Here is a 14,936-nt window from a genome sequence, read left to right as displayed (position 1 = left end):
GAAGAAACAGAAGATTCTGGGTGAAGGGAACAGCATGAAGAAACAGAGGGAACAGTAACTACAGACTCTACACAGCATATCATTTCCAGAACACCTAGACTGATAGATAGACGTCTTATTCGGAGGGACCTTGAGGATCAGAGAGGCGTGGAGATTCCGTTTCCTGAGTTAATGAAGAATCACCGGAGAGATGTAAATAGAAGATAGACCTGACTGTAAATATATATTAGAAATACTAGTCTGACATCAGTGGAAAGGTAGAGTCAAGTTAAGAAAAGAGTGATAGAGCTGGGGTGAAGACAGAGGAGTGAGAAGAAGGGAAACAGGTAGGAAAGGTCCTACTAAGTAACTCTTGCAGTCCCCGGAGACTAGGAACCCTGAATGAGTAGAGCAGAAGGTCAGGTCTGCCTCCAAGTAACAGTAGCAGAGTCGGGGGTGGGTAGCTCTGGAGTCATGATATGGTGACTTTGCCTTGGGTATATTGAATTAGAGCACAGATTAGACACCAGGACCAAGATGCCCAGTGAACAGTTAGAAATGTAGGTGTGACTCTCCCAGCCAAGAGCAGATCCTGAGAGTTTGAGGAACCAATCGTACAGCGTTGATGAGAGCAGATCTTGAGAGTTTGAGGAACCAACCATACAGCATTGATATTTGTCATCCATGAGGATTGGGAAGAATATCAAGGGAGAGTAGAGAGAGAAAATAAAGATAAGAAACATTACTGAGAATTTCCAATGTGCTGCACAAGATTCTAAGTATCTTTTCTTATAGCTTTTTATTTATTTGGCTATGCCAGGTCTTAGTTGCAGCATGCAGAATCTTTAGTTGCAGCATGTGAACCCTTAGTTGTGGCATGTGGGGTCTAGTTCCCTGACCAGGGATGGAACCAGGGCCCCTGCACTGGCAGTGCAGAGCCTTAGCCAGTGGACCACCAGGGAAGTCCCTACATATCTTTTATTAACCCACTGAATCTTCACAACAAGCTGTGGGACCCCACTGTCCCTATTTTAGAGCTGTGCACTCCAAGGCATAGAAAGGTTAAGTAAGTTGCTCTAGGTCACACAGCCATCAAGTGGAAATAGCAGGCTTCATGCCCAGGCAGCTTGGACTCCCTATTCAAGTGGGCCACAGCCTGGAGCACAGGGACTGGGGCAGCCCTGCCTTTGCAAGGGAGACATGGGGCAGCCAACAGAGGAGCTACAAGAGGAGGAACACCCAGAGGAGGAAGTGGAGAAGTGGGACAAAGACGCATCTAGGAAGCCCAGGGAAGAGAGATTTTTTCTGAAATTCAGGGTATTTCCTTCTGGAATTTCCATCCAGAGAGTACTTCTGGGTCATGAAAACTGAGTGTTGCAGGTTGTGTCCATGAGGAGATGAACCATGGTTGGTCCCTGGATATGTTTTTGATGGTTTAGCCTGTAGGAGTTCCTGATGTTAAATGATGTGAACACACAGCTCTTGTGTAAAGCTTGAGGTTATTTCTTTTATATTCTTTGTAAATGTGATACTTCGAAGGCACAGTCAGGATAGAAATCATCCTAGGCGTAAATCCTTCTTCAGAAAAACTGCGTTTGTAGGCAATCCACGGGGTCTGATTAAGGCAACTTGTTTTAGTGATTCAAAGAAAAATCATTGCAAAAAGCATCCATAGAAGATCTACATCGTATCTGAAATATCTGATACACACATTTTATATTCACACAAGTAATTTTCATACTCAGGCACTCCTGACCTTTCTCCTCGACAGACATACACAAATCCTTGCAAAAAAAATTAAATCTCATAAAATAATTTTTATTATGATAACTAGTGAGAAGAGATGCAAATGGTCAACACTGAGAGAGACTGACAAACAGGTTTAAGAGGTAAAAATAACCCAAGAGCAGTTCATATTATGGTCAGTGCTTCCCAAATAGACGTTTATAAATTCTCAGCATCAGGGGATCCAGCACTTAGCCTGAAAGAAACATAAATAATGAATAACGCTTTCTTGCACCTCATGGCCTTTAAACAATGCAGAAATACCAAAATCCTCATTATAGGTAACCCAGCACACCAAAGAGAGTGTTAGCTCAGTCCTGCCGAAACTGCCTTATGCCCATGCTCGTAGTGGCACTTTGGGGCCCATTAACTCAGAAAGGCCCTTCATTACCAAAATTCTGCTGCCTTGGCATGTTGCCTGCCCATGTTCCCCACCCCCCAGCCTCCCTCCCGTCTCCCTGATCCTCTCATCGCTGTTATCTGTAAATACTGTCTTGTGTGTCACCCCTCCAAATACCTCCTCCTTGAGATCCACCCCACTCCTCAGCCATATTCATCCCAAATCCTAAGTAGTAGTTCTCTATCCAGCACACATAGGAGTCAGTTGGGAGGCTTTTAAAAAAAGGACTTGTTTCAGGGTTCCAGCCCAAAGGTTCTGATCTGATCCATGTAGATATTGGGTTTGGTTTGTGTTTGTTTGAGCACTGCCTGTGTTATTATACTGTGCAACTGAGTTATAAACTACTGTACTAAACAATTTCCGAGGTCTTTTTTGCACTTTAATTCTACTGAGGGCAAACTTTCTTATATCCTCAAGTTAATTTGTCACCCATACCTTCACCTGCTCACATTACCTGTAACTGGATCTCCCAACTAATATGTGTCTCCCACAGTCCCTACAGTAAGGACCACACCCCTAACTAACCAAGAGGCCAAGAGGAAAAGTTTCAGTACTTGTCATACCACTGACTATTTCTGGAGCATTGATCTACTCCTGGGCTGGCTTTTCTGTTTATTATTCTTTATTCTGTTACTCTGTGATTCATTACCCAAGTCAGTTCCTCAGTACAAATTTCCATCCTAGCAGTACCTGCCTCGTGCTCTTTCTTTCCACTCCTTTTATTCCCTCATCCTCTTAAATTCAAAGTCATCTCATATTCATAGTTCCTTTGCCCAACTGTATCCTACTAACATTCCCATCATTCTGCACTACCTACCCTCCAGGGTAGGTGCTCTTCATCCACAGTAGGAACTGCAGTCTCCACTAGCCAAGATCTCCACCAGTGAAAGCATCCGACCTTGCATCTCTCTTCCACAAGGTGCACATAAGCTGCACTTTGTTTTGAAGAAAGACCTGCCTCAACCTTCCCTGGTTTCCTGCTCCACAAACATTCATCTGCTCTTACCCGTATCTCCAGGGAGCTCACTTCCACTCAGAAATCTTTTGCCATCTAAACCTGCTGCAGGTTTTTCTAATTTCCATGGCTACAGATGACCTCCACTGAACAAGCCCTCCACTTCTGCTTCCAGGCTATTGAGTTTCTCTAAAAAAATTATAAATTTCTGATTGAGTATATCATACCCTCAAGATATCTGCCCTAAGCTATAGCTCTCCTGCTTCTGCACAGTCCTTTTCTGTATCTCTCCTTGACTCGTGAGATTTCACACATTTATTCCAAGCCTCTCCACTCTTCCCAAATTCCTGATAGTACCACAGATCCTTCATGGTTGCAGTGACCTAATGCCTACGGTATCAGCCAAGGGACACTCCCTCGGCTGCTGTTCTTTACTTTGCAGACCTTTTCTTTCAACCTCTTCTCTCCTAGTTTGAGCTCTGATGGAAAGGAACTCTACTTTCTTATTGGGGCTTTAATCCAACTTCTCCACCACCTCTGTCTCCAGCTTAGCAAGCGATGCCTGGAAGTGGGTCTCCCCAGACTTGATATTTTCTTAGAGTTACTGCTGTGGACTGGGAAGTCTTTCTGAATTGCAGAAACCCTCACAGAGGATTGGACAAAGAGCTGAGAGGGGAGCCCAACGCAGCACTCATTCTTGGGGGTCGGAACTACACAGTTTGGAGAGCTGTTAGAGAAAGACCAGCCCAGTGTTAGGATCTGAACATGCTGGGAATATTAATTCTCACTTTTTGTCACATTGTCCATGTGGATGGGGAAGAAGTAAAAGGAAACACCACATCAGTCTGTCTCAGCAGCCCTGATGCATTCTTTCATATTCCCACCCACCTCTTTGAATTTGGCAGCTTTTATGATAATTTCCTTGAGTTTTGTTAAAACCTGGAAGCAAAACTGGTCACCTCAAACTTAAAAGCTGTACTTCGCAACATGGAAACATTAATACTGAATTAGAATGCTGACAGTGATGGAGTAAAAGTCAAGGCTGCTGGGAGATGGTGGAATTCTTTTATGTACCTTTCAGATGGTGGTGTTTTGTTTTGTTTTTTTGCGGGGGGCGGGCGGCATTCGTGTGCTGGAAGGACAAGTGGGAGCAGTGTGGGAGCTGAGTTCATGTAAAGATATGAAGATGCTAAGAATTGTGAGAATAGTTTAGAACCAGTTCTGTTCTTAGATAGAGAGGTCACATCTATTGTTGACAAGATTGAGTTGGATATGTCACAGCTTTCCTCTTTGCCTTCTCTTCAGGTGATTAAAGCAGTAGTGGTATTTTCCTTTCATTTTTGCAAAGGCTTAACTCCTAATATAAATAGACCAGAAGTTAATAGAGAGCAAGGTTATATTGGGGTAAGTTTAAAAACACTACAGGGAGAAACATACATCAGCGTCAATGTAAGTAATTTCTGCCCCACTGTCCTAGGAGTAAAATTCCGACTGTCCTTTCCTAATAAAGAGGTTTATAAAAAACTCTGAACCTAAAAGGGAAGTTATTTGCATATAATATGGGCAGTCTCATGTATCATACATTCAATCATGTAAATTGAATTTCTGACAAATGTATATGTGATACGATCCAAATGATGTGTACTATGCTTTACGTAGTCATTTGTCATGGAAGAGAGTTGTCTTTGTATTACTTCAGTAATCACATACCCTAATCCAGGCCATAACACAGTAATTCTGTGAAAGATCATATTGTGTGAAAAGATAAAGATGAAAGAAACACTGAACATGAAAGTCGTTAATCTAGTTGATAATTGTATGACCCTCAGTCTCTCATGTGCAGTCATAGGATAGTCAAAGTGAAAGTGAAGTCGCTCAGTCGTGTCTGACTCTTTGTGACCCCATGGACTGTAGCCCACCAGGCTTCTCTGACCATGGGATTTTCCAGGCAAGAATATTGGAGTGGGTTGCCATTTCCTTCTCCAAGGATAGTCAAAGGTAGCTGTTAAAGATTTTATTTCATCCTGCCACTTGGTGCTCTGATGTCCCCTCCATGGCCAGATGTGACCCTGCTGAACCCAGAACACCCCACCCCTGCCTCTTCTGGGCCAACGAAGGCTGGGCCTCCATTGAGTTGGCCCCATTAGCTGTATCTTTTCATTCATGTCCCTCAAACTACCTCAAAACTAGTGTGACCTACATTTCATATTTTCAGGACCATGGTCTCTGAAATTAAATTAATATATTTGGACATGTTGTTGTCCAGTTGCTAAGTTGTGTCTGGCTCTTTCCAGCCCCAAGGACTGCCACATGCCAGACTTCCCTGTCTGGCATTGACTTCCCTTCAGTGTCTCCTGGCGTTTGCTCTAACTCATGTCCATTGAGTCAGTGATACCATCCAACCATCTCTTCCTCTGTCTTCCCCTTCTCCTCTTGCCCTCAGCCTTTCCCACCATCAGGATCTTTTCCAATGAGTTGGCTCTTCACATCAGGTGGCCAAAGTATTGAAGCTTCAGCATCAGTCCTTCCAGTGAATATTCAGGACTAATTTTCTTTAGGATCGACTGGTTTGATCTCCTTGCTATCCAAGGGACTCTTAAGAGTCTTCTCCAGCTCCACAACTCAAAAGCATCAGTTCTTCAGTGCTCAGTCTTCTTTATGGTCCAACTCTTACATCCCTACATGATTACTGGAAAATCCATAGCTTTAACTTTATGGACCTTTGTTGGCAAAGTGATGTCCCTTCCTTTTAATACATGGTCTAGGTTTGTCATGGCTATTCTTCCAAGGAGCAAGCATCTTTTAATTTCGTGGTTGGAGTGACCATTCACATTGCTTTTGGAGCCTAAGAAGTTAAAATTTCCCCCTGTATCCACTTTTTCCCCATCTATTTGCCATGAAGTGATGAGACCGGATGCCATGATCTTAGTTTTCTGATTGTTGAGTTTAAAGCCAGCTTTTTCACTCTCTTCTTTCACTTTCATCAAGAGGCTCTTTAGTTTCACTTTGCTTTCTGCCATTAGAGTGGTATCATCTGCATATCTGAGGTTGTTGATATTCTTCCTGGGGATCTTGATTTCAGCTGGTGATTAATCCAGCCCAGCATTTCACATGATGTACTCTGCATAGAAGTTAAATAAGCAGGGTGACAATATACAGCCTTGATGTACTCCTTTCCCGATTTGAATCAGTCTGTTGTCCCATGTCCTTTTCTTGGCCTGCATATAACTTTCTCAGGAGACAGATAAGGTGGTCTGATATTCTCATCTCTTAAAGAATTTTCCACAGTTTATTGTGATCCACACAGTCAAAGGCTTTAACATGTAGATGAAGCAGATGTTTTTCTGGAATTCTCTTGCTTTTTCTGTGATCCTACAGATGTTGGCAATTTGATCTCTGGTTCCTCTGCCTTTTCTAAATCCTGCTTACACATCTAGAAGTTCTTGGTTCATGTACCATTGAAGCCTATCTTGAGGATATTGAGTATTTCCTTGCTAGCAGGTGAAATGAGTGCAATTATATGACAGTTTGAACATTCTTTGGCATTGCCTTTCTTTGGGATTGGAATGAAAACTGATCTTATCCAGCTCTGTGACCATTGCTGAGTTTTCCAAATTTGCTGGCATATTGAGTGCAGCACTTTCACAGCATCATCTTTTATAACTTGGAAAAAGCTCAGCTGGAATTGCATCACCTCCACTAGCTTTGTTTGTAGTAATGCTTCCTTAGTTCCACTTGACTTCACACTCCAGCATGTCTGGCTGTAGGTGAGTGACCACACCATTGTGGTTATCTGGGTCATTTTTATAGTTCTCCTGTGTATTCTTGTCACCTCTTCTAAATCTCTTTTGCTTCTGTTAGGTCCTTGCCATTTCTGTCCTTTATTGTGCCCATCTTTGCATGAAATGGCTTCCCTGGTGGCTCAAATGGTAAAGCGTCTGCCTGCAATGCGGGAGACCCAGGTTTGATCCCTGGGTCAGGAAGATCCTCTGGAGAAGGAAATGGCAACCCACTCCAGTACTCTTGCCTGGAAAATTCCATGGATGGAGGAGCCTGGTAGGCTACAGTCCATGGGGTTGCAAAGAGTCAGACACGACTGAGTGACTTCACTTTCTTTCTCATGAAATGTTTCCTTGGTATCTCCCATTCTCTTGAAGAGATCTCTAGTGTTTCCCATTTTGTTGTTTTCCTCTATTTCTTTGCATTGTTCACTTAAGAAGGCTTTCTTATCTCTCTTTGGTATTCTCTTAGGTATATCATTCATTCAGTTAGGTATATCTTTCCCTTTTTCCTTTGTCTTTTGCTTCTTTTGTTTTCTCAGCTACTAGTACGGAGAAGGCAATGGCACCCCACTCCAGTACTCTTGCCTAGAAAATCCCATGGATGGAGGAGCCTGGTAGGCTACAGTCCATGGGGTCGCTACGAGTCGGACACGACTGAGCAACTTCACTTTCACTTTTCCCTTTCATGCACTGGAGAAGGAAATGGCAACCCACTCCAGTATTCTTGCCTGGAGAATCCTAAGGACGGCAGAGCCTGGTGAGCTGCCATCCATGGGGTCGCACAGAGTTGGACACGACTGAAGCAACTTAGCAGCAGCAGCAGCAGTAAGGCCTCCTCATACAACTACTTTGCCTTCTTGCATTTCTTTTTCTTGGAGATAGTTTTGGTCACTACCTCCTGTACAATGTTACAAACCTCCATCCAGAGGTGTTCAGGCATTCTATCTACCAGATCTCATCCCTTGAATTTATTGGTCACCTCCACTGTATAATAAGGGAGTTGATTTTAGTCATACCTCAATGGTCTAGTGGTGTTCCCTACCTTCTTCAATATAAGCCTGTATTTTGCAATAAGGGGTTGATAATTTGAGCCATAATCAGCTCCAGGTCTTATTTTTACTGACTATATAGAGTTTCTCCATCTTTGGCAGCAAAAACATAATCAGTCTGCTTTCAGTATTGACCATCTGGTGATGTCCATGTGTAGAGTCATCTCTTATGTTGTTGGGAGAGGGTTTTGCCATGACCAGAATATTCTCTTGGCAAAACTCTGTGAGCCTTTGTCCTGCTTCATTTTGTACTCCAAGGCCAAACTTACCTGTTACTCCAGGTATCCCTTGACTGCCTACATTTGCATTCTAATCCTCTATTATGAAAAGATCATCTTTTTAGGGTGTTAGTTCTAGAAGGTGATATATGTCTTCATAGAACCATTCAAGTTCAGCTTCTTTGGTATTAGTGATTGGGTCACAGACTTGAATTACTATGATGTTGAATGGTTTGCTGGGAAATGAACCAAGATCATTCTGTCATTTTTGAGATTGCACCCAAGTACTACATTTTGGACTCGTGTTGACTATGAGGGCTACTCCATTTCTTCTAAGGGATTCTTGCCCACAGTAGTAAATATAAGGGTCATCTGAATTAAATTTGCCCATTCTTGTCCATTTTAGTTCACTGATTCCTAACGTGTTGATGTTCACTCTTGCCAACTCCTGCTTGACCACGTCCAATTTACCTTGATTCAGGGACCTAACATTCCAGGTTTCTATGCAATATTGTTTTTTTATAGCATTGGACTTTACTTTCACCACTAGGCACATCATTTTTTCTGGAGCTATTTCTCTGCTCTTCCCCAGTTGCGTATTGGGCACCTACCGACCTGGGGGGCTTATCTTCCAGTGTCATATCTTTTGCCTTTTCATACTGTTCATAGGGTTCTTGAGGCAAGAATACTGAAGTGGTTTGCCATTCCCTTCTCCAGTGGACCATCTTCTGTCAGAACTCTCTGCCGTAACCCATCCGTCTTGGGTGGCCCTGCATGGCATGGCTTATAGCCTCATTGAGTTCCACAAGGCTGTGATCCACGTGATCATTTTGGTTAGCTTTCTGTGATTATGGTTTCCATTCTGGAGGCTGTGGGAGTGTAGTTCTTGCTTCTTTTGTCTGCTCTCTGATGCATGAGGATAAGAGGCTTGTACAAGCTTCCTGATGGGAGGGACTGGCTGTGGGGAAAACTGGGTCTTGCTCTGATGGGTAGGGCTATGCTTGGTAAATCTTTAATTTTCGATTTCATGCATGTAATACATGCATTAGATAATGACAACAAATGTGTTTTCTCTGCTTGGTGTGTGGAAGGAAGTGTAGGGTCAAAGGAAAGCTTAAGTCAGGCTGACTGACTTGATTGGTTCCACCCCTCATCACCTGGTCACTGAATTTGACCTCTTTGATATGTCACTTGGTCTGTATCAGGGACCCTTAAGGGATTCAAGGAGACCAAAGTTATTAAATTTGCTGGCACAAAATAGTCACTCAATAATGTTAATTGTCCCTAGGTGAGCACTTAGATTATAATGGCATTTTGAAGATAATGACTCAGGAATATATTAACTGTAATTGTGATGTAATTGTGTGTGAATGTCAGGTTTGGTAGCAGGGCGGTTGGTCAGCTACTTAGGGACCAGTTTCTTTTTGGTGTCTCCAAGTTAACTTGGTAACTCCAAGTTACTGAAATGACCTGCAAAGTTGACCAGTTTCTTTTTGGTGTCTCCAAGATACCAAGTTAACTTGGTAGCTCCAAGTTACTGAAATGACCTGCAAAGTTGACCAGTTTCTTTTTGGTGTCTCCAAGATACCAAGTTAACTTGGTAGCTCCAAGTTACTGAAATGACTGGCAAAGTGGAATTCATGTTTGAGAGAGGGGGAGGAAAGAGAGAAGAGGAAGTATAAGTTGTGGAAGATGGAATAATGGCTCCTCCAAGACATCTGCACACAAGGTTTGGAACCTGTGAAGATGTTACCTTATGTGGCAAAGACTTTACAAGTATTGTTGTAAGTACAGACCCAGAGATGGAGAGATTAGCCTAAATTATCAGGACGGGTCTGATCTAACTACTGAGTGGCTAAAAGTGGGGAACCTTTCCCAGCTATAGTCAGAGGGAGACATGACCATGGAAGAAGGGGCAGAGATATGCCATTGCTGGCTTTGAAGAAGGAGGAAGGGGACCATAAGCCAAAGAACGTGGGCAACTCTGGGAGATGGAAAAGACAAAAAAACAAATTCTTCCATAGAGCTTCCAGAAATGCAGGCAGCCTTACCACCACATTGATTTTATTGCAGCGAAACCTGCCTCAGACTTCTGGCCCACAGAAATGTAAGGAAACAAATTTGTGTTATTTAAGTCACTAGTGAAAGTGTTAGTTGCTCAGTCATCCAACTCTTTGCCACCCCATGGACTATAGCCCACCAGGCTCCTCAGCCCATGGAATTCTCCAGGCAAGAATACTGGAGTGGGTAGCCATGCCCTCCTCCAGGGGATCTTCCCAACCTCAGGGATCAAACCCAGGTCTCCTGCATTGCAAGTAGACTCTTTCCACCAGGGAAGCCCTGAAATACTAAGCTTACAGTAATTTCTTATTGCAGAGAACAGGAAACTAACTAGAAGTTAAAAAATAAATGTTCAAGGGTGAAAAGAAATACAAGATGGCTCCAGAAGTTCTAGAACAACCTAAAAAGTCCTGTCCCTAATACATCGATATATGAGACCAACTTTTCCTTAGAAATAAGCCCAGAGGTAGATAAGCAACATGGCCACTTCCCTGAGTGCTGCCCTGCAGCATTTTCTTTAAGGATGTCACAAGCCAGCCTGACTGGGCAGCTGGAAGCGGCAGCTCAGACCAGGCATCTGTGGCAACAGCAGCTGCGGGAGCAGCAGGCAGAGCCCAGAAGTGAGGCGACTTGACGGGAACGGTGTGCACGTGGCCGCCCGAGTCCAACCTTGTTATCATTAGGGACGAGGGATGGCAGGCAGACTTGGGGGGGGGCACAGAGCTCCCCAGCGTGCGCATAGACAGAGCAGCAGTGCCGCCGGGCTGGGCGCCCGTGACAGTGACCTGAGGCAGGTGCGGGAGGCCGGCTGACAGTCAGATGTTCCCTCCGCCGGCTCTGCAGCCAGAGGAGAAGGAAGCCCATGGGAGCTGAGCTTGGTGTTGCTAGGAAGCTGGCAGGGCACGGGGAGGGGACAGCCCTCTGCTTTAGAAGACCCCAGGCCCGAGGCTGGAAGGCAGAGGAGAGAGCCTCGAGCAAAGAGAGAGAGTCCTCCTCCCTGATGACAGGGGTCGGTTCCAGCACAGGATGAAAGAGTGAATAGTACCAAGGCGGGCTACATAAAAGCTGATGAGAGATGGGATTTTTTAAAACACCAGGCAGCACAGTCCTTGAGGGCTTGTCTTTTGAGCTTTAATGTATGTGGGGCTCTCAGCACCTGCTGGTTTGACTTGGTGCCTGGGGAGCCCTGACCTGAGTCCATGTGGCAGAAGTCTGGTGAAGGTGGGCGCGGGTCTCCAGCTGCACAACTGAGTCTTCCGTGCCTAGTCCAGCACCCTCCCTGCACAGAGTATGGAGTGAGAGTCCCTTTCCATGGAGCCGTAGAGCCAAACCAAACCAAACTGAAACCTCTTGGCATGCAAGGCTGGCTGCTGCTCCATTTGCCACCCTTCGTGCTCTTGCCCTGCATGGAAATCTTAGTAGTATCCCCACGAGAGCTATGCCCACTTGCCCAGGTGCCAGGCATTGCCCCCAGGCCCCTTGGCAGCAGTGACTACAGCCATTTCAGGCCTCTGCAGTTCCATCTAGAATAAAGAATATGTGGACCACTCACATCCAGACAGTACCAAGAAAGAAGCAAGACAAAATGAAGCAAAGCCTTGGTCTAACCTCCTCCAACCTTCTTTTCCAGAAGAGATTTTAATGTGTTATATGGGATTCGTTTCATCATGTGTTTCTTCCTTCCTGTGCTGTGTGCTCAGTCACTCAGTCGTCTCCGACTCTTTGCGACCCCATAGACTGTAGCCCACCAGCCTTCTCTGTCCATGGGATTTTTCAGGCAAGAATATTGGAGTGGGTTGCCATTTCCTCCTCCAGGGGATCTTCCTGACCCAGGGATTGAACCTGCATCTCTTGCATCTCCTGCATTGGCAGGCAGGTTCTTTACAACTGAGCCACTTGAGAAGCCCATAAAGATTTCTAAGAAAAGGAGAGGAGAGATAGGAGAATCACTGGGGAGAAAACAGGGAGAGAGAGAGAAGCCAAAGGCTGGATAACCCACAAATTGGATTGGGTTCCTGAGAAACTGGAGGTTAAAACAGGCACCTTTAAGGAAGGAGGCTCAGCTTGGAGCAGTGGTGTGAGAGAGGAGGCCACGCCTTGAGCAGGACGGGGATCTGAGCACAGGTGTCGGGAAGATGAGAGTGAGTGCTGGGTGTGGAGGGCAGAGCCAGGGCCCCAGCTCCTCACACAGTTCCTGGTCCAAAGTCACCACTTTGCCCTAAGATCGAGACTTAGCACATTCTTGAGTGTGCACTTCCAGGTGAGGGGAGGGAGCTGTATCCCGGAGGCTCTTGTGTGCGCTAGCTGTGAGGCTGATGCTTGCCCCACTGGGAAGGACCCACAGGAGGAGGAAGAGGAGGAGGAGGAACTGCAGCTGCAGGGAGGCAGGCATGGTCCAGCCCAGGAGTGATGCAGAGTGAAAAGCTGTGGCCTCAGGGACATCGAGGTTAGGAGTTGTAGGGCTCCTCCCCTGTGCCTTCATGGGGGCAGATCCTATCTTCAAAGAGCCAGGGAGAGCTGGTTACGGGCCAGAGGGGCTCCCTTTGTACACACAGACCTTTAAAACAGCTTGGATTTATTGTGGCTCTTAAGTGGCCCAGAATAATGGCTTAGCATGGATAATGTCCTGGTTTAATTGGTTATTGTGAAAGCCAATTGTTTCTACCGTGGAATCCCTTGTCTCTGCCTTTCGAACAATCCCTCCCAGGCTCCCTGAATCAATACAGCCCTCACTTGGGGCTAGCGAGGAGCCTGCTTTGGGATGGCCACCACACTGGGAAACAGCTGTCCCACGGGACTGCCCAGACCCTGGGGTTCCAGCTCTGATGTATGGCCTGCTCCCTGCAGCACGGGCTTCATGTGTGTGTTCCTGTAGAAGGACAGGCTAGAGACTTTCTGTTGCTAACTGACCCCTGCAAGAGTCTGTCCAGGTTAAGTTGGAGGGGTGGAGATGGAACTGACAAAGGCGAGCATAAAGTGACCCCTTCTACAGAAGCAGAGCCCCAGCAAGGCACTGAGGTGGGGGTGCTGCCAGAATGGAGGACAGCTTTTGCAGAGGAAGGTGACATTTATATTTCTAAGAAAAACAAGTCTAGATGATCCTAATTCCCGTTACGGCATTTCTTTCCAAGGTCACGATATTTCTCTTAAGTCTTCCTAAATCTTTTGACCTTAAACATATTTCGGTCCTATCCTCTTTTAAGGTGTGTGAAATATCCTAACCTTTGGGATCCCAAAGCAGCCTGGGACCCAAAAGAAGCTGTCTTAGAGTTTAGCACACTGTGTTGGGGTTACATGTCTGTATGTCTGTCTTTCTCCAACCAAGGTTCATGAGTGTAGTTTGAGGCCGGGACAGAGGCTCACTTGTCTGTGTGTCCCAGAGCCTGGCGTGGTTCCTCGCAGGCATACTGAATGAGAGCTCCCAGGAAGGAATGAATGCTCCTCACTCATAAGAAGAGGAAAGCATGCAACTCTTAAAACTGTATCTTATTGATTCACACATCTCTTTTTATGTTCTCTTACTTCTCTGTTATCATACATATAATAACCAAAATGATTTCATGCAGAAGAAGTTCAGAGAATCAAGCTTTTTAAAATATAAGTTGTATTCATATTAAGTGGGATCAGATAAAAAATATCTGAAACTCTGACAGTTAAACCATAACAGTATGGAACAAAACCCTGATTAGCCTATCCACTGGGCTTGCCTCTTCTGTTTTCTGACATAACATTTATATATGGGAATTGCTATAGGTGGCAAGTCATCTCTGTCTCATGTGTGGCTTTAGATGATTCTAGTTTTCAAGGAGTTGTTTTATTTATTGATTGTAATATCTTTAATTCACATTTTAATATTTTTCATTTGCACTTTGGTTATTTTATTCTCCTTTATTTTGTTGTGTTATTTTTTGAAGTTGAACAACCTGGGTTTGATGATATCAGTTGCTACTTTTCAGAAAGTGAAAAGTGAAAGTGAAGGTCACTCAGTTGTGGCCAACTCTCTGTGACCCCATGGAGTATATGGTCCATGGAATTCTCCAGGCCAGAATACTGGAGTGGGTAGCTGTTTCTTCTCCAGCCAAAAAATGTTAAATTTAAGTTTGGTAAGGATTCATCTTACCGAATCATTTACTCCTGGGCTGATTTCTCCCAGAGTACTAGTGGAGGGACAGCTGCCCCCACCAGCAGTCTCCAAAATGGGCTTCTCAGCCCCAGGCCAGTGAGACTTTGGGCACAAAAATAGACAATATGGGGACTTCTGTGTCTGTTCATCTTAGTTCATCCTTTTAACTTTAGATATAGTTTATAACATATTAACATAAGTATTATATATAATTTGTAAAGAAACATTAAATGCATGCTCGATGTTTTGACTGATGGTATATCCAGTCAAAGATGTTCAGAAACCTTGCTCCAAGCATGGATGTGTCCTGGTGGGCAGTTCATCTCTCACCAGGGTTCCTGTTCAACTGAACAGGACAGAATAGGCAGGTTCCTCTCAGCTCTGGGTAGCAGCTTTGTGTCACTCCTGGTTAGTGGAGAGGTGGAGAAATTAACAGTGTGGAGAGAGTGTGTTCTCTGGCACCATATTCTTTAAAATGGCACCTTACCTAGTGCTTCCTCTCAAAAGAGGGCTTGAGCCAACCCAGTCTCTTTCCTCACTGGGAGAGCTCTTTACCTTGAGATTCAAGGTCAATGCCGAACAAG

General features: G+C 44.8%; 1 protein-coding gene across 2 annotated transcripts in view; it reads left to right on the top strand.

The window, feature by feature from the left end:
• UNC5C (unc-5 netrin receptor C) overlaps positions 1-14,936 on the top strand; it is a 405,303-nt gene that overhangs the window by 377,173 nt on the left and 13,194 nt on the right. The window lies entirely within an intron of this gene.

This window comes from Giraffa tippelskirchi, chromosome 1, assembly GCF_054371585.1.
Source record: "Giraffa tippelskirchi isolate mGirTip1 chromosome 1, T2T-mGirTip1v1.2.pri, whole genome shotgun sequence".
Taxonomy (NCBI): Eukaryota; Metazoa; Chordata; class Mammalia; order Artiodactyla; family Giraffidae; genus Giraffa; species Giraffa tippelskirchi.
Note: the sequence above shows the minus strand (reverse complement) of the source record. Positions and strands in the feature narration are given on the sequence as shown.